Below are 25,206 nucleotides of genomic sequence, written 5' to 3' on the forward strand. Positions count from 1 at the left end.
ATTTGGTTCTATAAATAAATCGGGTGATCTTCTAAAGATGGACAATTGAATAGGAAAGAAGGTAAAGATGCCAGGAGCACAGCCCATTGAAGCCAAGAACAATGTTGGCTAAGTTCACTTGTATCTTATTTGTATGTTTAATGATTATGATGTTGCTTTTTCAACATGGTGAGCCAGTGTACGTCCTCGGTGTTGTGCTCACAGTTGAAATCTAAAAGGTCAGGAACAGTTTGGTCATAGTACTAGCAAGCACATTTTGATAGTGAGTCTATTGTAGGCAAAACCCCCTATGAAGAATCCATGGAAGAGATGCCAAGGAGTACGTAAACCCACACCACTCTTATGCATAGAATTGCTGTTCAAGGGAAAATGAGGGCAAAAGTAAAATATCTTCCTTGTATACACAACATATGTGAGTCACATACACATATGCATGTAGCTGTGCATTTTTGTAAATATATTTAACATGTAATCAGATACCCAGCCTAACCCCTTGCCACAGCCAGGCAGTAACAGTGAGCTGCTTGTTGCTCTATATTGTGCCTCTGTGATATGCACTTTAACCCCAGAGTTCTTCATAATGAACCATTCTTCTCCAAGTAATGCTTTTCTATCCTGTAATATCCTGTAGTATTCCTCCTTTGAGTCAAATCCTCAAGAACTTGGTTGGAGAAACATACTGACACACAGTCACATTACAAGGGTATTTTTGATTTCTCTTCACAGTGAGTTGTCACAACCAGAAGATGTCAGGTCATGTTTCCAAAATTCTATGGAGGTTACTAATCTGGCCAGTAGAGATCCATTAGCTTTCCTTCCCACAGTGACCTTTTTTTTATTAAGCAGTTGTGAAAAATGACTCTTATATAATTCTTCCCATAATCTCCCTTGATGATTACAATTCCCTTCAGAACTCATCCTTTGGAGAAGCCTCTGCTGCAATTTCTAAACTGGCTTCAGAAATGAAATGGTGAGGCTGAGTTATATATTTTTGTAAAAGCAGATGGATCAATCACAGAATTCAGAACTTAATGTATTTCTCATCTTTCCCTTAACAATTTCTGGTGGGTTCAGGTTATTTTTCTCTTTCTATTTGTTTCTTGCAATGCAGAAAAAGGAGAATCACATTCTATATTCAGACTATAGGTATGTTTACTGAATTAAGCTGTTGTTGCAAGTTTGGGGTATTAGATTATCAACAAGTCCTGTTTTTTCTCAATGCATAATTATTTTTATTTTTGCTTTACATTAGGTCATGAAAATTCATTCTCAAAAACACTCTGATATATCTGTTGCTTTCAGTGAGGACCATAGCATAAACTAAAATAAATAAACTTTATTTGGAAGATATAATACAAGGAAACATAAGGAAAGCTTACTCTCAAGTCTGTTCCTGATGGACACTGGTTTTCGTATTTTTGCAGTTATCTGCACACACTAATTTACACACAAATGGTGAGAGGCTTCCTGAACTATCAAAGTTATTGAAACAAGTGAGAACCCAATTGCACATTTTCCTCCAAATCTTCTGTACACACACACACATACACACACACACATACACAGCCATTCACTCAAGATTAGAGATCAAACAACAAAGTTGGCATTGTGTGTCTGCTTTGTTCAAATACTATCTGCAGACCAGTTTCTCAAATTACTCTGTTTCCAACAGAACTAATTTTAAAATGAATCTCCCACTGACTTCAGGAGCTTTCATCTCTTTAGGATGGCAATGAAGCCTAAAAATGTGTGTGTGCCTGGTACACCAGAATGCTGAAGAATGAATTCTTGTGTCACCCCAGCCCAGCAGTGTTGAAATTCCTCCCTGGGTCCTGATCATCAATCCCTGGGAAACCTTTCAAAGGGTTTTCAGTGATAAGCTAAGAGAAAACAAGCCCCAGGAAAAACACCAAAATTCTATAGCTATATCATAAATGAAATTGCTCAGTATACAATTCCTTTATGTGCTGTGAATACAGAATACGGTAGCTTTACAATTTTTGCCTTATATTTTTGTACACAGAATGCAAACTCAATTGCAGTGTGATAAGAAATAACACAGGAAGTTGCTGTAAACTTGACATCTCTGCATTCTAGAAAAATAATAAACTCTAAACAGCTTCCAGGAAATTAAGATGCTTTAAAATTGCTGGACAAGATGAGAAATTAATCCTCAGAAGAAAGCATGCACACACACACAAACACACACACACAAACTAATTATGGCATAATTACTGCACAGCTGCTCCAGAAATTTGGAGGTACCCTGCCTTCTCTGTTGATCAAATGTAATCTGATTATGCTCCTTGCTTGAAGTATCTCTGGCCCTTCAATCTCCAAAAATAAATTCTCATTGACGTCTGACATTTCTAAATCTACTGACTAATTACTTTAAGAGTGGGATTTGTTTTGCATGCTTTTGACATAATCCTTTCACTCATGTAGATAAGATCACAGTTGAGGTTAATCAATGGGATAAATTTCTATAGGAGCATGATCTATCAGAATCCTGCACTGTGCGATGGTCTTTCCTCTCCCTTGTTCATATTCTGACAAAGCATAGGCAACCAAGGCTTCATTCATTTACTCAGATATCCTCCTTTAGGGATGTTCATCTTCTCTTTCTTCACTGGATATTTCTCCAGGTTTTTCTCCATTTCACTTTTCCAGTCCTACTTTGAAATATTTGTGTTTTTTTCCCTTATTTCTGCCATTGATGCAGGTTTTTCTTGTGTCCTTCCTCACACTTCCAAGAACTCAACACAGCCAGCTAGTTGCATCAAAGCCTAAAGTCCTTGGGAACATGCTTCCTCTCTCTCCACTTCAGATAGACAACACTAATGCTTTTTGTGTCTGTGAGGTGCTGGTGATTGAACTCAGGACCTTGTGCATGCAAGGCAAGCAATCTACCAAATGAGCTATATAACCAACCCCTGAGACAGCTCTTACTAACATTTGCTTGGACTTCAAAATATATGAAGTATTTTCATGTCTACAATGTTAGCCTTTACAACATTTTAAAGATTTCTTATTAATTACTATTATTTTATAGGTAAAAAGATTAAGTGATATTCCCTAACAGGTACAAATAGCAGACTAAGGAGAGATTTGAAACTGTGTGTGTTTATTTTGAAAGTTTACTGGTATGTTCTGCATCACATGCCTCATTCAAACAAAAGCTTTAGATTACTATAGTATGGTAAGGTGGTCTTCACCATACTTAACAGTCACACAGCCCCTACAGAAATGAGCCTTGTAACTCTAGATAATAGATAATTTCTATCATCATCAATAGAAAGTCATTTGTAGAGAGTAGATACATGAATCAAAAATTGGTGGTCTGAATGTCATCATCTATCAAATCATATAAGAAATTAGGACCTAAACCTGACAGATTGGAATCCTACTCATAGCCACTGTTTATTAAAATCAATTAGGTAGTTTGTCTTTCTTGCCAAAAGCTGATAATTCAGATGATACAACACTTCTTTTAGGATGACTTGTATCAGCGGGAAGTCTTATCACATTAGATTTTAAATGCAGACACTTTCTTTGAAATAGCTGTGGAATGAATTGCTTTCCAGAGGGTTTTGCATAATTTTAATTTGCCTTTTTATTGCTATTAATGGACCATCTGTACCTGTGGTTTCCTATGTAATTTAAAAAGGACATACTGAGCAAGTATTATAATTTAAAATGCAGAAACATATAATTAAATCAGCCATGTCAAGTGGGATTTTTAAAAAACTATGTTGATAAGTCCTGAAAATCAGTAAAATCAGGATTTTAACATCAATGGTAGATGTTCAAAAATTTGAACTAGCAAACTCTAATTTTGGATTGACAACCTAATTGTTAGATCCATTTTTTAAAAACAACTTGTGCTCAATTTGTGAAATCTAAAGGGACAACAATAAATAAACAAAAGTTTAATTCAAACTCAAATACTATTTATTTTAATTGGATTGAAGTTAGAAATCAGGAATAAGTGAGATCACATGAACTAATTTAAATTATCAACTGATTGTTGTTCCACTGTGGAGATTTGATGACATTTTATTGAAATTTGTATGGGATAATTGAAATCTTGAGGGGGAACTGAGATCATTACCAATAGTCATGCTATTATTTCATAGACTTTTCTTTTTTAGTTATAAGCATTTTTTTCTCAGTAATTAGGAATACTTCTTAATGTTCATTTATTCATTTATATATAACAGTCCTTTACATTTCATTGGTCCAAGTTTCATCATACAGCTACCCTAGTTGCTAGTTATTCTGGAAAATGTCTTTACTGGATATCATTGTGCTGATGGTTCCAACCTTAAACTTATGTGAATTGCTACTGAAAGAGAGAAAAACCTTAGAGATATGGGAACTGTTGACAATAATCTGCCCCTTTAAACATCTTTCTCTGCACACACAGAACACATATACCAATCTTGATAGAATCACACATGCCCTGTACATTTTCTGCATCCATTTTAAAGTCCAGAATCTCTTACTACCTTGAAGCCTTCTTTTTATGACCCCTTATCTATAAACTAAGAGAAATAGTATCTTTCACACCCACCTCCATCAACACACACGCGATGAAAGGGTAGAAACAAAATCCATTCATAGAAATGAAGTCTAGAGCCTCCCGCAGAGGCTATCTCCTGGTAGTTAGGAACACTGAAATATGCCCATCTGTGTATAATTCACCCCTAATTTTTCTCCCCGGGATGATTCTCATGGCCATATTCTTCCCTGATGCCCAGAGTCCTCTGAAATTTTGAGTTTGCATACTTTATATTGTAGCCATATCTGAAGTGAGATTTAGAGGACATACTCTATTTGGGGGCTGTGTAATTTTTACATACCTTATTGAATCAAAGAAACTTTTGGACAGCTGGGAACCTAAGGGCTTGCTTGTAGGACAGCTTTATGACTTTTCCTCTCCCTTTCTCTGTTTATCTTTTTGTTCTCCTTCTCCTTCTCGTGTTTTAGTCAACTTTCTCGCTACTGTGACTAAAAGACTTGACCAGAACAATTGTAGAGGAGGAAAAGTTTATTTGGGGGCTCACAGTTTCAGAAGTATAAGTCCATGGAAACAGGCCCCATTTCTCAGGGCAGAACATAATGGCAGAAGAGTGTGGCAGAGGGAAGCAGCTCACATGATGATTAGGAAGTAGAGAGAGACTCCACTTGCCAGATGCAAAATATATACCCCAAAGGCATACCCACTACATCTAGCTCCCCCAGCCACACCCTAACCTCCTTGAGATACCACTCAGTTAATCCCTATCAGGGGATTAATTCACTGTTGGGTTAAGGTTGTCATAATCCAATCATTTCTACTCTGGACCTTCTTGCATTGTTTCACATGTGAGTTTTTGGGGAAAACCTCAGATCCAAACCAGAATATAACACAATATGAATTCCTTCAAAAAATAGTGAGCCTTCTATTTGCTCTCCAATCAGTTCCATATGAAAATGTTTTTATTTTTTTTTATTTTTTACATGAGTTCTCCTAAATATTTCTTAGACCTGACTATTCTTCATGTCTATTTTCTATGCTAAGATGAGGACCATCTTTCTGAAATGGGAGGCTATGGTAAGAAATTAATACAGCTTTATCTGATCTTTGTAGAGGTGTGAAGTTCCCAATATTTGTTGGAGAAGAACAAATAGGAGGCTTTTGAGAAAATCTCTGAGCACAGGCCTTATCGTCAGGTAACTGAGACACACAAGAAGAGGATTTCTTTTCTATGAGGTACCAGGTTTTTTCAAGTTAGAGTTAAAACCTTTAGCAGAAATGGAAATCCTTAGCAAGCTCTACTACTTTCTAATTCTATTTGCATAATGACAATCCTTACTCAAGCTTTTCTTTTTTACAGTATTTGGCTGAAAGCATCCTAGAACTGCTAACATAGGTAGATATTTACCGTTTTCTTAACAACCTCCTTTAGTGCAACATAATTTAGAGGTATAACTTTTTGGTATAGTCAATAGTTTTATTAAATACTTTGCCATGCCATAACCAAGACCAAGTTCTTTATTAATTGAATTAATAGCTGAAGATTTATCATAAAGAAACCTCAAAATATAGGTTCTTTAACTAGGTAGACTAATATTTCTGTTTCATCAAATTCCTAAAAACTCTGATTGACCAGTTGGCTATATCAACTTTAACATATGGCCTGCATCTTTGAATCTGAGATCGAATGAATATATGCTGCTGTTCTTGGCAAAAACTAGCAGAAACAAAAGTATAGGGCCAGCAGTTTTCTTTTTATGGAAAAAACATAGAAATTTATTTTAAAATTTATTTTTAAGGAAATAATATAGAAACTTATTTTTAAGGAAACAATGTAGAAAGTGCAAATATTTTTGTAATTTTCCTTTGGCCCAAAAATGTCACTTATTTTAAGGGAGAACCAGAAAACAGTCTTCCTGCTAAAAGGCCATGCTTGTAGGTCACCAAAGTAAATTTGGAATAACTTGGATAAAAAGAGAATGGCTATTAGAAGAGACAACTTCTTTCCATCATTTGTTTTTCTTTTGAGGAAAAAGTATAAGAAATGTTGTCTTAAGACCTAAACATATAGGCCAATATGCCAATATTCTGATCAAATTTTATGACTATTAGTTTCCATTAATATAACCCGTTTCTAATGTGGAGAGAACTTTCTCTTCTAAACGGTGAAAGGCTTCATATTTCCCACAGTTATATAAAATGACTATCAATATTTTTTTCACTAACAGATTATTTTAGTTTTGTAGTCTACTTTTTATTAGTCTACTGGCACAAGGCATTTTCAAATATTAAAATCTTCAACTTCTTTTAATCTAATTATTTCCAAACACATAACTACTTCATTTTTGTAAAAGATGTGCTATTTGATTATTAAAAAATTACTGAGCAACTATTAAAGTAGCTAATGATTCCTTTTCTCATTTTTATTTTTCCTAAACTTAATCTAACCTGATACATACATGCTTCATTTAAAATATTTCTTTTTTTAAAGACTGTTGTCAATTTATTTTCAGTTCCAAGTTTAGTCAAAAGCTCTTAGTCATTTGAGCTCAAATTTCTGTCTATTCATAGAACTGTGTACTTGTTTCTCTACCATAAACAATATTTATTAAGCAGGTATTGGAATTTTATGGACTAATTTCTTCACTTATTCTCCTACTCTTCTGTATCATTCACAACAGTGCTTTTAAAGCTGTGTTCTGCAGAGCCTTGGAATTCTGTATAGAAACCAATGCAGGAGAGAGATGAGGAGATGGATCTCTGGGCTCCTCTGAGATTTCTAATCCATATTACAGATAAAAGCACAACACTTGTGTTACACTGGAATTCTGCTGAAGATTTTCTTTGAGAAAAACTTCTACTGCTTAAATGTGTGCTTAAAACACAATTAAAAATAAAAAATCCATGAAGTTCTATGCTATTATTTCTAACTTCCTGCAATTATCCCTATCTCATGGAAAAATTAGGAGAAAAAAAAAGAACCAAATGGAACTTTCTGTGCTGGAAACTCAAATAGTCTCCTCTAAATGGTCTTCTCTAGACAAAAATGCAGAGTTAACTTTCCGTTCTTCTTTTTCAGAACTAAGCATAAAAACAAGTGAATAATATTGTAAGTCCATCTTTCTACAAGCTTTTTATCTGTAGGTAGAAAAGTCACAGTTTACTTGATAAAATAGGTGGACAGGTTGTGGTTATAGGTTGTGTTTGCATTGGCATGATGACCACTATTGTCTAATTGTAGTAGAGAGGAGCCACTAAAAGGGGCTGGGAATATAGCTCAGTTGGTAGAGTGCTTGCCTAGAGTGCACAAGACCCTGGATTCAATCCCTGGCCTCAAAAAAAAAAAAAAAAAATAGCAGAGGTGACACTAATTACAATGAAATAAGTCACTACCACTAAGTCATTTCTTAGCTCCTCTGTTGAGTGGTCACCTTGACTTATATTTCACCTAGAGTTCCTTATAAACATTGTAAAAATATTATAGCTCTCCATATGGACAATTTCATAATTTACCAGTCTTGAAATTTAATGCACAGCATTGAGGAGAATCATCTGGGCATGTTACCATTTGGACCTCTATTGTTTCAGTATATCCTTGTAATGGTTAAATAAACAGTAAAAAGCAAGTTGGTACCTTTTGGAGTTTCTTCTTGAACTCAATTCCTGGAAAAAATCATGCCTTCTACTTACTTTTTTGAAAGAATGCCTCTCTAATAAATATTCATTTTGAATTTTGTTCAGTTCACTACTATTGGGCAAGGTGGAGGCTGTTCAGGAAAACATGAAAACATTTATGTTTTTCAAGCTTTTGAGAATTTTCTTTTAAGAATGGAGTAAATTTGCCAGGTGTGGTGGCATACACCCATAATCCCAGTAGCTCAGGAGGCTAAGGCAAGTGATTGTAACTTCAAAGCCAGCCTCAGCAACTTAGTGAGTCTTGAAGCGACCCTGTCTCAAAATAAAATTAAAAAAAAAAGATTGGGGAGTGACTGGGATGTGGCTCCTTGGTTAAGCACTCCTGGATTCAATCCCTGACACAAAAAAAAAGAGGAAAGAAAAAAAAAAGAATGGAATAAACTTAGCTTTTACTTCCCTTAGTTTTTATTATGTAGATGGGGACAGTATGGGAGAGAGAAGAAAGAACCAGATCTTGATCCAGTTTAAATTCTATTATTGTTTTTGTCACCAATGGAACTTGAATGCACTCATCTCTAAAGCAGCAGATAATATTTTTGAACTCCCTTGTTCAAACGATTTCCATTAGTATTTTAGTTGGAAAAGATTAATCACAATTATTAAGAAATTTATTCTCCATTCTCAAATAAATGAATTTAAAATGCAGTTTTTTTTAAAAAAAAGTTTATTAAATTGGAAAAAATATCTGAGAACCCTAGTAACCCCATTCTTGATGTACACCCATTATATCAATTATGTTAATCTTTTAATACAAAAATCAACATTTATGCTTACTTAAATGTCCATAACTCAGTCAAAGGAAAGTAACTTTTGTATAGTTTTTCTTTTCCAAGCAATAGCTCTTGAAAAGAAGCTAATGAAAGTCATTGTTGGTTGAGATGGGTCATGTTTTGCTTTGATTTGTTCTATTAAAAAGGTATTAAGGGGAAACTAGAGACTTACTTTTACTTATTCATGAAGTTGCATATGCAAAATTGTATTTTAAAAGTAATGCATGATATTTTAAATTGTATCAGGCCATTTGCTCTTTTAGAATGGATACTGCTGATTAAATAAACTTAAATTTGTTTTTTAATCTTTGAGGAGGGTTATGTGGTATTATTCAGTCATAGTTTTTTCCAGTTGCTCACATTAAAGAGATATTTCAAACTCAGCCAAGTGTATATCTCTGTAATGCTCTGGAGAGCAGGCACTTGGCTCTTATTTTCTGGGACAGAGTTTTGAAAAGGCTTAAGGCATTTGTTTTAATTTTAATTCCTGAGGCCTTTAAAATAACATTCTGAATAGTTGGAGAAAGTTTTTCTACTGCAACAATAAGTTTTCTTGGAATCAGCCCAATGCTGCTGGTTGTCATTGATTAAAACAGTGGACTTACACCTCATGGCTGTTTAAGATACTATGTAGTCATTTATTTTAGTATAAATAAATTCAGGACCACTTTTTAAAAACCAGCAAGGAGAGATTTTGTTGTGATTTTTCTAAAATGATGAATATGGCTTTGAATGCTACCTGGAGAGAACCCCACTGTGTATAGAAAAACAGGCAGAATTCTTCAAAGCTTATTCCTGACAGAAGTAACATAATCTTTCCCTTCACTGCCAATCTTGTGTATCATTTCTCTTATTTGAATGCAATGGTTTAGAATTCATTCATTACAGATTGTGGGGCATAATAAAAGGTAAATAATGTCTTTGCAGAGTTCTCTATAAAAGCTGTCTGAATTAATAGGAGTAAAATGTAATTACTAAATTAAGAAATGTAATTATTAATTTAAGTATAAATTTACTTTTATTTTCATGTATAAAATGAAAGAAAATTCATAGAGATTGAATCTATATCCATTTGTCGAAGCATATGAATTTGTTTGAAATTCTTTCCACTACACACCTGGGTACAACACATTCTGTATTCTTTGTTTTGAATATGAGTTTTGTTGGAAGAAAGCATACTTTGACACAATTTTACATTGTAGAGTGCAATTGGGTTTGTCTCAGGTTATACAACAAGATGATTATAATATTTCCGACATTACGTGTAGGAACAGCGTAAATGCTATGGCAACTTCTGACCAGGCAGTGTCCCAGGTTATGGAGTGGGAAGCATCCCGAATTAGACACTTGGTGTGAAGACACATCCTTCATATGGATGCTCAATCCATATTCAAAATGTTACCTTACTCTAATCAGATGGTACCTGGATGATTTTCTCACAATTGATTTGTGTACTCCTAGAGGAAATAATGGTTTAGATAGTGTAATAACTATCTTCTTTCTCATTTATCTCAGAACAATTTTAGGTGCAAGTATTTAATCCACCAGGCACTTAGAGCTAATAGACTGGACAGAGTAATTCTAAGAGAATCTTTCCTCAGTTTCTAGCTTGAAATAAATATCTTCATACAGTATCACTTTCTAACTGTACAGGTTTTAGAGACTTTATGCAACCACAGTGAGTGAAAAAATGGAAGTCTATTGTAGTTTTGGTATATTTTTTCTATCTTCTCTATGAGCCCATGTGCACATATAATTGTTCTTGATGTAGACAATTTTAACATATATTCCTCATTATACCACCAAACTTTTTTTGAAAATATAATTTTAAATTGATGTAGGATTGAAATCAACCGAGCATAATTTTACACATAATAATGTAACAATAAAAGTTTTTCCAAGTTTTTGTAATATTAAAAAATTCAATGATCAATAACATTGTATGTGAGCTCTGTCTGCATCTTTGATTATTTGTATTCAAAGAAATTTCTAAAAATTGCATGGTCAAAACATTTCAGTAGTTTAACACTACTGGCAGATATTATTAAATGCTTTATGTGTGTAGTGAAGCATCTCAACCCTAAAGCAATTTATATTCTCCTTGATAGTTCATCTTATACCTTAGTTTCAATTTACCAGAGTTGACTACTAACATTACACACACACACACACACACACACACATGCTCTCACACAAACGCACATGTATGCCTGCAAGGATAACACTTTTAGGATTTGTTCTGAATTGGATGTGAATTATTCATGAAAACTCATGTGTAAAACAATGCATCAGAGTTTTGAGATTAAATTATTTGGTTATGAGAGTCTTAACCTGATCAGTGTGTTAATCCATTGATAGGGATTAGCTGTGTGGTAACTGTAGGCAAGAAGGGTATGAGTGGATGAGGTGCATCACTGGGGAGCATGTCTTTGGGGTATATATTTTCTCCCTGGAGAATGGAGTTTTCTCTCTTGGCTTCCAGTTGGCCATGTCCTGAGCCACTTTCCTCCACTATGCTTTTCTGCCAAGATGTTCTGTCTCATCTCCTGTACAGAGCAATGGAGTTGGCCATTTATGGAATGAGACCACTGAAGCCATGAGACCCAAATAAACTTTTCCTCATCTAAAATTTTTCCAGTCCGATCTTTTGGTCACAGCAACAAAAAAACTGACTAAAACAGGGGTTATTTATTCTAGTCATTATACTATTTTTTCTTACTAATATTTAGTTTCATTAACTTAACTGACCTTTCCTATCAATAAATGAACAAGTCTCTGATTCTCTTTCGGTATGATGCATACCCTGGACTTTATATCTAGTATTTTTTTAAGCTACACATTAACATATCAGTATGTCTGAAGCTATCAATATGGTAAACTGTGTTTCTATGTGCATTGTAGGGTGAACTTTACTACTACTAGACATTTTTGTCAAATTAAGCAAAAATAGAAACTGGATTAAAAGTTGCTATGTAAATTTGTATAATAAGAATTAAAGATTTATAATATTGACAATGAAAATACTCTTATTCATTGAAAAACAGAACCCCTTAATAATAAAGATTTCAAAGGACAAGACTCATTTTATTATTTGCTAATTATATTCAAATATTCTCATATAATATTATAGATGTGTATGCTTCTAGATATCTAATTTAATCCACACATGCCTGCTCCCATAAAGCAGAAATAAAATTAATTCATTGGGATCTGAATCTTGGATTTGTCACACATTTTCTTTATAACCATGATAAAGTTACTTAATTTGTATGATTCTATAATTTCTCATCCTTTAAATGAATAGAAACCTGCTTCAAAAAACTTTTACTGAAAGTTTAAAAATAGAAATAAATATATGCATATCTTAGATAAAATAATGATACAAAAATGTTATTTGTTTGAGTCTTAATTTCTATGAGGTTTTAAAATCATCACTTTAGGGAAGACTTCTTTAAGGAAAAGCATGTTTACTACTTCAGAGGTTAAAATTTTCAGAAATATTATTTCTTTATAAATTATAATTCCTCAACTAGTCTTGAAGATAGTAGAGATTCCATTTCTTTCTAGAAATCTGAATTTTGTCAGTGTCACAATCACAAATTTTAATTCCTGTCATTTTAAATTAATTTCTGGTTTTCCAAAGACATCAGCACTTGGTCAGTTTCCACTTATTTTGGGACAGTATCATCTGACACATACAAGAAAAACTCTAAAAGAAAGTTGAAGATTTACAAAGGTGTCTCCTTTCCTGGCAAGTTATAGAGTGTTAATCATTTCTATACTCAAAGAGCCTTTAAAATGAACACTTTGTAGATTTTATTGGAGGTTTAACATTTTTCAAATTTTGCCTACAAACACCAAATTTTAAATTTGTTTCCTTTCACAGAGAAAAGGCATTTAAAAATAGAGAACATTTCATATAAAGTTCATGAAGACCCACCAGATGTTGATGACCATGTGCTCACTCTTCTTCCTTATATTCTTGTAACACAAAAACAATCTTGTCATTCTCAGAGTCACTTTGAAGTTCTTTCACATTTAAGCTTGCAAGCTTTCTTGAGTGGAAACTTGGTGCCTTGGAAATTCATGGAAAGAAAATCCTTTATGAACACCAATTAAAATACGAGAAAGAATAGAGTGAATAAAAGAAGATTAAATTGCAGCTAGAGGAAATTAAATGAGGCAAAGAAAATATTTTAAACTCATAAGTTTTGTTAGTTATTGAAATAGGTTTCCAGGGATATTTCTTTTTTTCTTTATTCAAGTATTTTAGCAAATCTTAAGAAAATGGCTTAGATGGTCTTTATTTTTTTCTAAACAGGAAATAATAAATGTTAATGAACAAACACTCTATTTTTTTTTCTTTTAGTCAATGCCCAGTTTAATTTGCAAATGGTCATTGTATCACTACTGGAGGCAGTGTTGAGCTCTAATAATTTGGTCAGTATTATCCCTTCTCCTGTGAAAGTTGTACTTGAACTTGTATTACCACAATTCTAACTTCCTGTAGAAATTGTTCAAAGCTAGCCACATTTTCTAGGACTTCATTCTTTCTTAATTATGCATCTCTAACTCCATGTAGTGCCATTTTGTATGGTGCTATTTTGTATACTATTAATTTCTAAACAGTTAAACAATACAGTATGTTAGAGACCCATAAATGAAGATACTTTCAGATTTTTTTTAAAAATGAAAGAATTTCAAATTCTATGACTGAGAAGGTAAATCAATAACAAAGACTACAAAGTCAGAGCCATAAAAATTAAGAAATATAGTGGGGATGCAGGGGGAGCATGGGAGAAATAAACAACCTTTAGATAGCACAAAGGGGAGGTGTTGAGAGCCACAGCCGAAGGGGCCCCAGCAAACTTTCAGACTGCCAGCTGATGATTGGCTCACAGCAGCCCCAGCAACTTCTAGCTGATTGGCTCCTCTGTGGTGATGCTCATTGGGCTGTTTCCCCGCCCTTTCAGACTACGGAGCTGCTCATTGGGGGACTTTTTTTGGCTCCGCCCATGCGACCCAGCCAATCGGCCTCAAGAGCAGGAGGAGTGGGGGAGGTTGAGAGGCTTGTGGGAAGCCGGTGGTGGCAGTTGGGCTCTGAGGGGTTTTCCTGAGGAGCTGTTTTGTTTGGTGTGTGTGGTTCTAAAAATAAAGTTAGTTTCTTTTGACAAGTGGCTCCTGAATTGTGCCCAGCCAGACTGCGGCAGGGAGAGAAGGGAAGGGAGGGGGATTGAGGGTAGGAAAGATGGTGGAATGAGATGGACAACATTATCCTAAGTATATGTATGAAGACACAAATGGTGTGACTCTACTTTGTATACAACCAGAGAAATGAAAAATTGTGCTCCATATGTATACTAAGAATTGAAATGTATTCTGCTATCATGCATAACAAATTAGAATAAATAAAATTTATAAAATTAGGAAATATATATTTTTGATCAAAGCAAGTAGTTCAGAAATAAATGTATTGTATATAACAATGCAGAGTTACAGAGGCATTTTTTATGATGCTAGTAGGCCAGATACTTAAAAAATGTAATAATATAATAAAGTACATGTAAATCAAAAGTTATTTAAAAATCAACATTTGATAACAACAGTATTAGAATCCCAACATTCTACTAATTTTTCCTTATTAATTAATTTATTTTTTTGTTTGGTTTTTGCTCAAGACTACTTCTTGTTTGCCTGATTACTTTTTATGGAAACCAGACATAATGAAATACTGAATTAGCATGGGAACAAGAGGATGTTGTCTTTGTGAAGAGAGAGAAGCATTACTGATGGAGTTTTTCTTAAAGGACTGAGAGAACATGATATTGGCCTATGGAAATGTTTAGGGATGATGGCTGATTGGCTCCCACTTCATTCTTATTTCGGGTGTGGTCCTTATGGCTTTCACTCTCCTCCTCATGAATCGCTGAATAGTGGTGCTCACCTCTCCAGTTCCATGTGGCTACCAAAGCTCTGCAGTGTCCCAATTCTTGAGCCACACTTTTGGCAGTCAGCCCCATAGCTAGCTAGCTAGTTAGATACAGATAGACCTATACATATATATGGGTTTCTGTCTATCTATAGATCTTCAGTTCTGTTTTTCAAATCTGTTTCATTATTTTTGTTTGTTTATTGCTCCTTCCATGTGCTTTTGATTTTCTCTTCTAAAAATCATATTAAACATATTATGATTACTTTAATATGTTAACTCTGATTCTTGAAGCTGTTTTTCTGCTTATTCTGCTTCATAACTATCTTATGTAATGTTTAAAAACAATTGCAATGTTATATTTAAACTTTATTATGGGGAACTATTTAACGTTTGTTATCAAAAATGCATTCTTCTAAAGGAGTTTCTATTTCTCTTTTCTGGGAATACGGAATAGGGAGCACTATCAATCTGGCATAGAAGCTAAATCTAATTCTCTCCTAGAGGATTCTCAGATTGTGAATTCATGGGATTAAAAAGTATGAAAGTCAAAGAATACTTGATTTCTCCCTATAAAAAAGTAAAAATAAGGTAAAGAAATATCCTTTCTGATTCCTTTTGAAGAGAATTTTCCTTTTTAATGTGTCACAATTTATCCAAGGACTTGGAATCTGTCTGACTTTCTCACCTTGAAAAGACTTAAGGCATAGTTATTTTGTATTGTAATGCTGTTTAAATCTCAAGTGGAATTAGAAGGTGCTGTTTTTCACCCTTGTTTACCTGTATGGATACATGTTTCCATTTTTTTTAACCTCTGAGGAGTTAGCTTATTGCACTGAAATTTTAACCGTGCTTTTAAAGAATTTTCAAATCAATAGTATATGGAATCTTTTCAGATGATTTGAAAATGAGAATAAAGTAACAAGAGTAGAATGACTAAGGCTCCATTCAGACCTTTAGCATCTTTTCCCTGGAGCTTTTGTAATTATCTTCTAAGTTGGGGTTTGGCAAACTATGGCCTGTGAACCTAAACTGGAACTTTACCTATTTTATAAATAACATTTCAATGAAACAATCATTTTCATTTGTGATTTGCTTTGGAAAGGTGTACTTTGGACATCTGTTGTAGGGTATAAGGGGGTGATATTTTTACTTTTTTTTTTCTATTTCTCTTTTCTCTCACTCTTTCTTCTTACCATGGCAAGGGCTTCCTGCCAAGGACTCAATCCAAAACTGTTAGTGTATGAGTAAAAGCCAGTGTACAGGTTGACCCAACTCAAGGCTGTCCATGTTCCCTGCTCCCCAACAGGCCTTCAGCTCATGGCCTGCACAACCATCCACACAAGGCTTTCTTGTCCTCTTTCCATAAGGTGGAGGTTCTGGTTTCAGTAAGAAGGCAGGCTTCAGCTCCCACATGCCACACACAGTACATGCAATCTCTTTTACCGTGTCGGGAGTCAAGTTCTTGGTTCCCAGTACCACCCCATTGCACTGCCCATACATTAATTGACGATTTCTCATTGCAGAGCCGTTAACTTCTTATGTGAATCCCATCATATCTTATTCATATTTCACTCATGATTACCATGTGTTTAGAGCTGAAAGAATTAACAAAATGTGAAGTTGGTGTATTGTCTTTCCTAGAATTTAACTTCATGTAGTACTTTCAAAGGGGATTTTTTTTTTGTCTGCTTGTGGTTAGTATATGTTTCCTGGCTTCTCAAAAGGGATCTTCTTTCTTCGGGGGCGGGGGGCGGTGTTTAAAAAGTAGAAAAGACAATGGTAATGCACAATATGCATGTTCACATTATATACCTTAAAAACATAGTATATGAAATGTGAAATGCTTTCATTAGAATGTCATTATTGTCAGAAGCATTTGCTAATTACTAGGAGCATTCTGGAATACACAGAGAACGTTAAATTACTATGATTGTTGACTTTTGGAATATTTCGCAAGAAATGCAAACCTTTGGGAGTGCTGAAGGAACATCTGTGGGACACTTGTTATTCAGCATGTGTTTAGAGGATAAGAGGGACAAATGACAAAAGCACTTAGCTAGGCAGTGAGTTCCTGCTGGAGTAGGGGTGCAGTGAGCAATGTGTAGTTACCCTCTTAGGCCATTGCAGTACGGAGAAATGATAGCGCACCATCAAGGAGACTTCAGGACACAGAATATTCACCAATTACTGTGTTGGTTCACTGACAAACTCTTTATGCTTCAAACTGAAGGGACAGTATATATATATATATATATATATATATATATATATATATATATATACACACACACACACATACATACACACATACTCACATTCTCTCTTGTGATGGGCATAGTGACACATGCCTGTAATCCCAGCAGCTTGAGAGGAAGAGGCAGGAGGATCTCAAGTTCAAAGCCAGCCTCAGCAGTTTAGCAAGCCTCTAAGCAATTTAGCAAGATCCTTTCTCAAAATAAAAAAAAATAAAAAGGGATGGGGATGTGACTCGGTGCTTAAGTACCCCTGGATTTAATCCCTAGTATCAAAAAGGAAAAAAAAAAGGAGTTACCAATATATTCTCTCTTTCATAAGATTGTTATGTATTAAGGAAGCAGCAGACTACATCGAGGAGGTAGAAGCTGTATTATTGAGTCTGTCACTGATTAGCTCTGTGATCTTGGCCAACTCAATAAGATTCTCCAGGCCTGTTTTCTCCTTGATAAAACTGGTAGACATTGGACTTCTTAAATATAAGGTTAATTCCAACTATAAAATGCTTTCTAGGCTGGTCCTGATGGTGCATGCCTGTAATGCCATCTACATGAGAGGCTGAGATGGAAGGGTCACAAGTTCAAGGAAAGCCTGGGCAGCATGATGAGATCTCATCTCAAAACAAACAAACAAAAATTTTTGTGCATGGCCTATTCATGGCCTTGTATCAGAGAAAGATCCATCACCCTCTTTTTCACCTGCAACAATACCTGGACCTGTGGTTTACAGGCAGTGCTTGGAAGATGCCTGGGAGGTCCTCTGATGGATATCAGTGCCCTAGAGAAGTTGGTAGAAGGGAAGCTCTCAAAGAACAGCTTCTCTAGTGCTCTTCTCTTGCTTCTTGCATGCAATTTCTATTTGTTCATGTGTGATATATTGTAAATTATTATTTGAAGAAAGAATTTTTCTATTTTAAAATATATTAAAACTTCTGATCAAAGCTGTTTGACAAGAATGGATCAATCTTAGTAATGAAATAATTCTCCATTCAAAGCCTCTATTCAGTGTCTTTTGTATACGATTGAAGTAAAACTTTTGATTTTATGACAAGATCAAAGAAAGGGAAGTTTAGCATATTGTAGCAGACATGCTGGTATTAACTCACCTTATTTTACAGGCTACATACGTTTCCTTTAATAATTTAATGTAGAAGTTATCAAACTGGTTTGGATGAAGTAAAGTTATATAATTATGTGTTTACAAAAAACAAAATGTGAAATCTTAGAGCCCTCTATCAAGCTAGTTTGAATTGAATTACATATATATTCTTGAAAGATTAATCTTTATCTCAACATTCATGGTTTGATTTTTCATTGTACTTTAACAATGTCGTGGTTACTCGTTAAAAAGGGGCCTACATTTGACCTTTTCATTTCCCTCACTTATAAAATGAGGATAAGGCATGCAATTGAAAAAATTAATAAATGGTTTAAATCATGTTTATAACCATACAGGGAGGTTAAAGCATTCAGCTTAGTTCTTGGCACGTAGAAGACAGTACATGGTACTCATTATTGTAATCTATAGAAAAAGTTTTATCTGAGAATCTAAACTTCAATTTGAATCTATTCATTCTCTGAAGAGCTGTTTCACAAAATGCGTTTTGCATAATGCCAACCCCTGAAAGTATGAAGTTCAATAAATTCAAGAAAACATTGAGTAAAATTTTTTCTTTCTGAAGATTTACCCTAGCCCATTAGAGGCTCTAAGAAATCTTGGGGTCAAGGATTAACTTTGTCTAATCAAGAAGTTTCCAAACATATTGGAGCACAAAACCTCTTATAAAAATAACTTCCATTACTTTTCTTATAACTTGTGTGTTCTGCAGAACACATTTTGGAAAATACTGCCTATAATAAAATGAGTTTATTGCATAAAATCAAAACAATAATATGGGAATCATATCCTTGCCCCATTTTCCCATGCTATTTCATTTGAACTTTACTACACTCCGGAAGGTGGGCTAGGAAGGTATTATTATAGCTGCTTCACAATGTGAAAGCAGGCTGATGATTTGTGACAATGGAAAAAATTACACAGTCCATAGGTAGTAGAACCAGGATTTATGGCCAGGTGTTCCAACATCTAGGCCAAAATCCACACCCCTCTCCAAAACTTCTGCCTCCCCCTAATAAAATTATTCAAATGTCTGATGTGTGCACTGAGAGTTTTATGCATAAAATTTTGGGGGTTCAGATGTTCACAGACATTCAGCCTTTTTCTTTACCACAGAGGGAATTTAACTCACTGTTGTCCTGTTCTGTGCTACTACCTGTCACCTGTGTTGTCTCTGCTGGGCAGGACTGAGTGAATGAACATCTGAGAAAGCATTATGGAAAAGGCAAACCTGAACCCTAAGCAGGTTTAAAAATAAAGAATCTTCCTTTCAAAATCCCGAGAGTATGCATGTCTTTTTATATAAGATTAAAACAAATTAATTCAGCAATTTTTCCAACATGACAACATATAGGTGGAAAGATAAAAATAAAAATCATGATACCCCTATTTAGGAAGAGTCATTGCCATTTTGCCTCATATTTGGAGAAAATGAACTTGGATCTGGTAGTTCAGGAATCAAAGAGGAGCTTCTCATGAAAAGCAACCACAGAGGTGCATAAATTAAAGCTATGTTATCAGTCAAGGTCAGAGACCATGGAGAATTGCGTCTTGATCCAAGGTTGTTGAGATTTGGGTCATAGCTTCAGTAGTTGTGCAACAGCAAAATATGATCTCATAATTTTGATAAAGGCCCCTAAAGATCTTATTAAGTACTACAGTCACAGCGAGTGTTACTAGCTGTGAGCCTTCAACTTCTTTGAGTCTCACTATAAGCTGGGGAGGTTAATGCCACTTTATAGGAAATTCAAATGAAATTTACAAGTAAATGTATCTTGCCCTACCTACAACTCAACAAAGGTGTTTTTAAGTACTTTTTAAAAAAAGAACCTGGTGAAGTAATTTCAATATTCCCTATTTAAACCAAGACTGAAGTAAAGCTCAGAGAGGTCAAAGTGTATTTGAAGTCATGTAGCTATTAGAAAGTGGACAGAAGGGTTCAATTAGATTTTGTGAATCTCAGTAATCCCTACTTTACTATATTCCCTTTTCTTATTTATTCTCAAGGCATAAGGGATGGGCCTCATTTGAAATATTTAGCAACTTTGCTTCATATAGGACATTTTACAAAACTCTATGGTTTCATAAAGATCCTCCTTTATGAAGTCTTAATGATTAATTACATTTATATGTGATGCTGTAACTATATTATGATCATTCCTTTCTTTGAAAATGTTGATGTACCAGTATGACTAGTGTGGCCTGAAAACTCAAGACTGTCCATTAGTTGATCATCTTGCTCTATTCTGACCACAATAGCTCTAAGTATAATAAAACTCAGAAACAGATATTGGGAGCAAAGCCAAGTATTGATTAGCTCTTATGTGCTGACTGTTTCACACAGAAGAAAATGCAAATTGTTTTGAGAAATCATTGCAAGAATTTCACACAGATGATGACTGATTCCATTTCATACGTGTACACAGTAAGCTGAAACACTTATTTGGGCAACTATGTCCTCAGCTTACATACAGGAATCCTCACTTACTACAAATTAATGGAGATTGCAGTGAATATGAACAGGACAACATGTATTTATGTACTCTCTACATATTGAGTTAAAATATTTTCTTGAATATAATCTTCATCTCCTCTACCATTGATTTCATACAATAGTTGAACACAGTGAAGAAAAACATTATAAAATTATTTTTAATATTTGGATTTACTAGAGCTAAGGAATGAATGGATTTACATGTAAGTTGACGATTTCAAGAAGTTTCTTTAATTTAAAGAATAAATATCTTATCCTTCAGTTAATAAGTATGAATAGATCATCTATTGTATGCAAGTACTTTAATCAATGTTAAGGATACAATAATGGGAAAAATGTGTATGGTCTCTAGTTTTCAAGAAATTTATTATTTTGTAGGAAAGATGGACGTGAATAACCGTAAATAATTTCCAGGAAAAAGCATATGGAACACCATGGCAGAATATCCAGCTAAGTCTAGAGGGTTGAAGATAACTTCAATAATGAAGTGACCTTGAGACAGATAGTAAGTTAGTAAGGTGAAGCTTGGGAGAAGGAACACAGCAGTGTATTTGAAATCTCTGACAAGTAAAAAGTGTGGTCTACACAGGGGACTGAGTGAGGGCCATTCACGGCTGGAGTTCAGAGAGAAAAGACGATATTTATTTGTAATGAGAATTAGGATGGTGTGGAGGAGAGAGACCTAACAGGACCACATAAATCATAGTAAGAATTTTATGTAAGTAGAAAGGGATGACTTATAGTTGGTAGATACTACATCTTATTTTGTTTGAAATATGTGATCAATATGTAAAACAATTGAACCAGCTTTAATTAAATTTCTATTATTATTATTAATTTCTATACAAACTGCCAGATTGACTGTATAGTTAATTCTGTAGTTTGTGGTTGTTAAAACCACTTGTTCTACTGATTTTCATTTTGGGATGTAGTAATTATTTAACATGTCATCTGTTTTTTTGTTTAAATAAACTTCAGCAAACACATTCATTTAAAAAATGTATTGCTTTCTCCCACAGCAGAGATATAAAAAAACCATTGAAACATAAATGTTCAGCTTAAGGTGTTAATATGATTCTGAAGTTTAGTGTGAAAAGCCTAAAATTAAAAGCATATTTGATTTTGTAAGAGTTTTTTATAACTTTGTCTTATGTTTTTATTTTGGTTCACAAAACAGGACATCTCATCTCACCTGTGGATGCCTGGTGTAATCATTTTCTTAACCATTACTTTCTTTCCAATCATTTCTTTAATAAGAAAGATTTCTGCAACAATTTTAGCAGGATCAATTATAGTATATTCTGTAAGTTTTTGGCTTACTGAATATGCTCTGGGATACGCAGAGGGCAGTTCTAGGATTTGGCAGTCACACTGCATATGAGAAAGGAATATGATATGAAAATGTAGCGTAGTCTCAATAAGTAATGTTTGTATAGCACATTTCCACTGAGAAAGCACATTAAAATGTGTGATTTTATGTGAGTAGTTAGCAACTTTGGGAGCTATAATAGTGACATTATTTCTATTTCATAGCTCAGAAAAATAAAGGTTAGAGGCAAAGTTCTGTGCTAAGAGATTCCTAGTAGTTGATCGATATGGTGAAATCAATGTCTCCTACTCCACCACTCTCCATATATATTTTAGAGTTGGTAGAACAGACTTTGTAGAGGCATATATTACTTATTTGATTACCTGTGTAATTATGTATCTGGCAGATTGGGAACTTTTCCCTCATCCCTAGTATCAAAATCTGTCCTAGCAGAAAGTTTCTAAAGACTAGAGTACATCATTTCACAGAGACATCTTTCCCCTTTGATGTCACTCATCGTTTTCATTTATCTCCTTGATTTATGAATGCTATAAGCCTCAGATATTGATGAATTTTTAAACATATGAATTTATAGTATTTCTTTCCAACTATGTTCTTCTCTTGATTTCCACGTTAGTGTTAGTAGTGCACTATTCTTCCTGTCGCTGAAGAAGATTTCATCCTCTGTGTGATTTTGAGACCCTTTCTTAATTCCCTCTGACATACAGAATGGATTAAGCCCAACATGTTTTATAACAGCCCTGCTTAAAGTTGTTTCTTCCTTTCTTCTTTCTGAAGTAGCAATCTGGAGACATACCCCCAGTTTTCATGAATTCATGTTTTCAGAAAAAAAGATTCATCTCTTACTCTCCAATTATTGTAATCTGTAACATGATGACTCTTAATGTTTCTTCAGTGTGGGTTACATGTTCACATATGAATGAGATGTTTAGGATCAATTAATTGGATCATTTACCCACTGCATTAACATCTCATCTATACTCTGAGCATCTTCATATAATGAAGAATTTTATTTACGTAGGGGGATTTTCTGGACACCTGAAGTATATTCCTTTATGCACCAACATTTTGTTTTAACTCTTTCAACTAAAGAATATGGAATGGCTGACTATTTATCAGAGAAACAAATGGCACAACTTTTTTCCCATGGACGTCATTGTATCCTCTATTAATTCCTATATACTCTATTGGTTCTGTGGCTATTATAGAATATATTTTTATGTTATCTAGTTAATTATTTTGGGTATAGACAACTGCTTTCAGTTTTTGCAAGGTGAGGTTCAATCATTGTTGTATGCTTCTTTGAAATGAGGTACAGTGTGGAAGAAATGAAAGTAACGGCTATCATATTGTTCTCAGGATTCCTACTCCATTGTTAAGATAAAGGAGGTTTTTTTATTTGGACAATCTGTTGTACCTGGTTGCATAGTTCTTTGTTTCGACCTCCCTTGAAGCTCCTTCCAGTGAGTTATGTTGTGAGACCCCACAATAATTTCCCAGATGGAACCAAATATCCTTGAACCTCCGTCACTAGAAATAGACTTAGATTAAGAGACTAGCCCTACTAGAAATCTTCAATATGCCCCCATTCCCTGACTTTTAAGATAGAATTATTGAGTATTTTCTTGATGTCTAAGCCTCTTCTTTAAAACAGCAAATAACTCTAAAGTACTGGGTTGGAATGGTATGCGCAAGAATTCCTATTATGTACAGGGCAACATGACCTTAAGCTAAATGAACTCAGAAAATGATGCTACTTGGAATCTTTCATTTACTTTTTTACAATTTTCTGCTCCCTTTCATCTTGCCACTCTGCAGATACTCCTTCCTACTGCCAGGCGGTTTGCTATTATTTCTCTCCAGAAAGCAGAACAACCACTGTTATTATTCCCTCTGTATTGCACTGAATGCCTTTCTCAAGATATGTCCTTAATTAATATTTATATATTTGCTGTTTTGAATTTGAAGTGATTTGCAAAATTTCATTGGGCCTAAAACAATTGTAAGTATTTCTTGAGGGAAGGACTGAGAGATCACCTCTGGATAAAGTGAAGAAGCTTTAGTTTCAAAATTTAATAAGCTTTTCTGGGTTCACCAAAGATTTGGGTTATTTTTTTGACACTTTTTTTTTTAATTACTGATTTTCAGTTCTGTTCTGGTTAGTTGATTATACACAGAAAAGTTCTTTCAAATAAATGCTATTGTTACATCAAAGCATGTTTAGAAAAATTTTGATAAGTTAAAAAGGAAATACCTATGAGATATTTGGGATAAAAATTATTCAGAGAGGACATCAAATGATAATATCATCAAATGATTAGAAAGATCACCTTTTTATCCCTTCTGCTTCAAATATGTTATTGATACTATAATTTCATGTCAAAAAATTAAAGTTTTTAAATGGCCACAAATTTAAATATTAACAAGCAGATATTTTCAAATATCCAAATACCTGACATTTAGTTTCATAGGGAAAAGGAAAAAAAAAACAGATGTAGGTATCTAGAGTAGCCTTAGAAAAAATCTGTCAGCTTTATGTTAGAAAAGAAAATTATGTGGACATAGTACCAAATTGAATACTTTTTAATATACAAACAAAATCAAAATTTTGAATATAATTCTTTTTATCCATTTTGAAACTGACTTTATACTTTGGGAATTAAGAATCATTATTTCAACAGTTGTCCTTTTGAAAGTGATCACCAATGTATTTCTGGCTGAAAGTTTCTTATCAAGTTAAAATTGGGGAACCAAAGATGAGAGGAAGCCTCAGAGGTGCTCTATAAAGACAACAGTTATTTGTGTACTTTTAAAGGTGCTACCTAACTGTGCTTGACTTCATGCAGGGTGACACTCCTTGGGGGACTGAGTCTGGAAGGAATTACTCCAGAGTAGTTTACAGAATTGAATCACTTTTCACAGTAACGTATCCATCAACCATGCACCAAGTAAGGGGGACTTCTGGCCCATGATAATGGCCTATTCTGACCAGTAGGAGAAAGCAAGAACTTTTTCTAGCAGGGATTTAGAGACTTGACAAGGTCCAAAAAGAAAAAAAAAAAAGAGGTAGAGATACACTAAAACTAGAATTCATCA

This window comes from Marmota marmota, unplaced genomic scaffold (assembly GCF_001458135.2).
Source record: "Marmota marmota marmota unplaced genomic scaffold, marMar, whole genome shotgun sequence".
Classification (NCBI taxonomy): domain Eukaryota; kingdom Metazoa; phylum Chordata; class Mammalia; order Rodentia; family Sciuridae; genus Marmota; species Marmota marmota.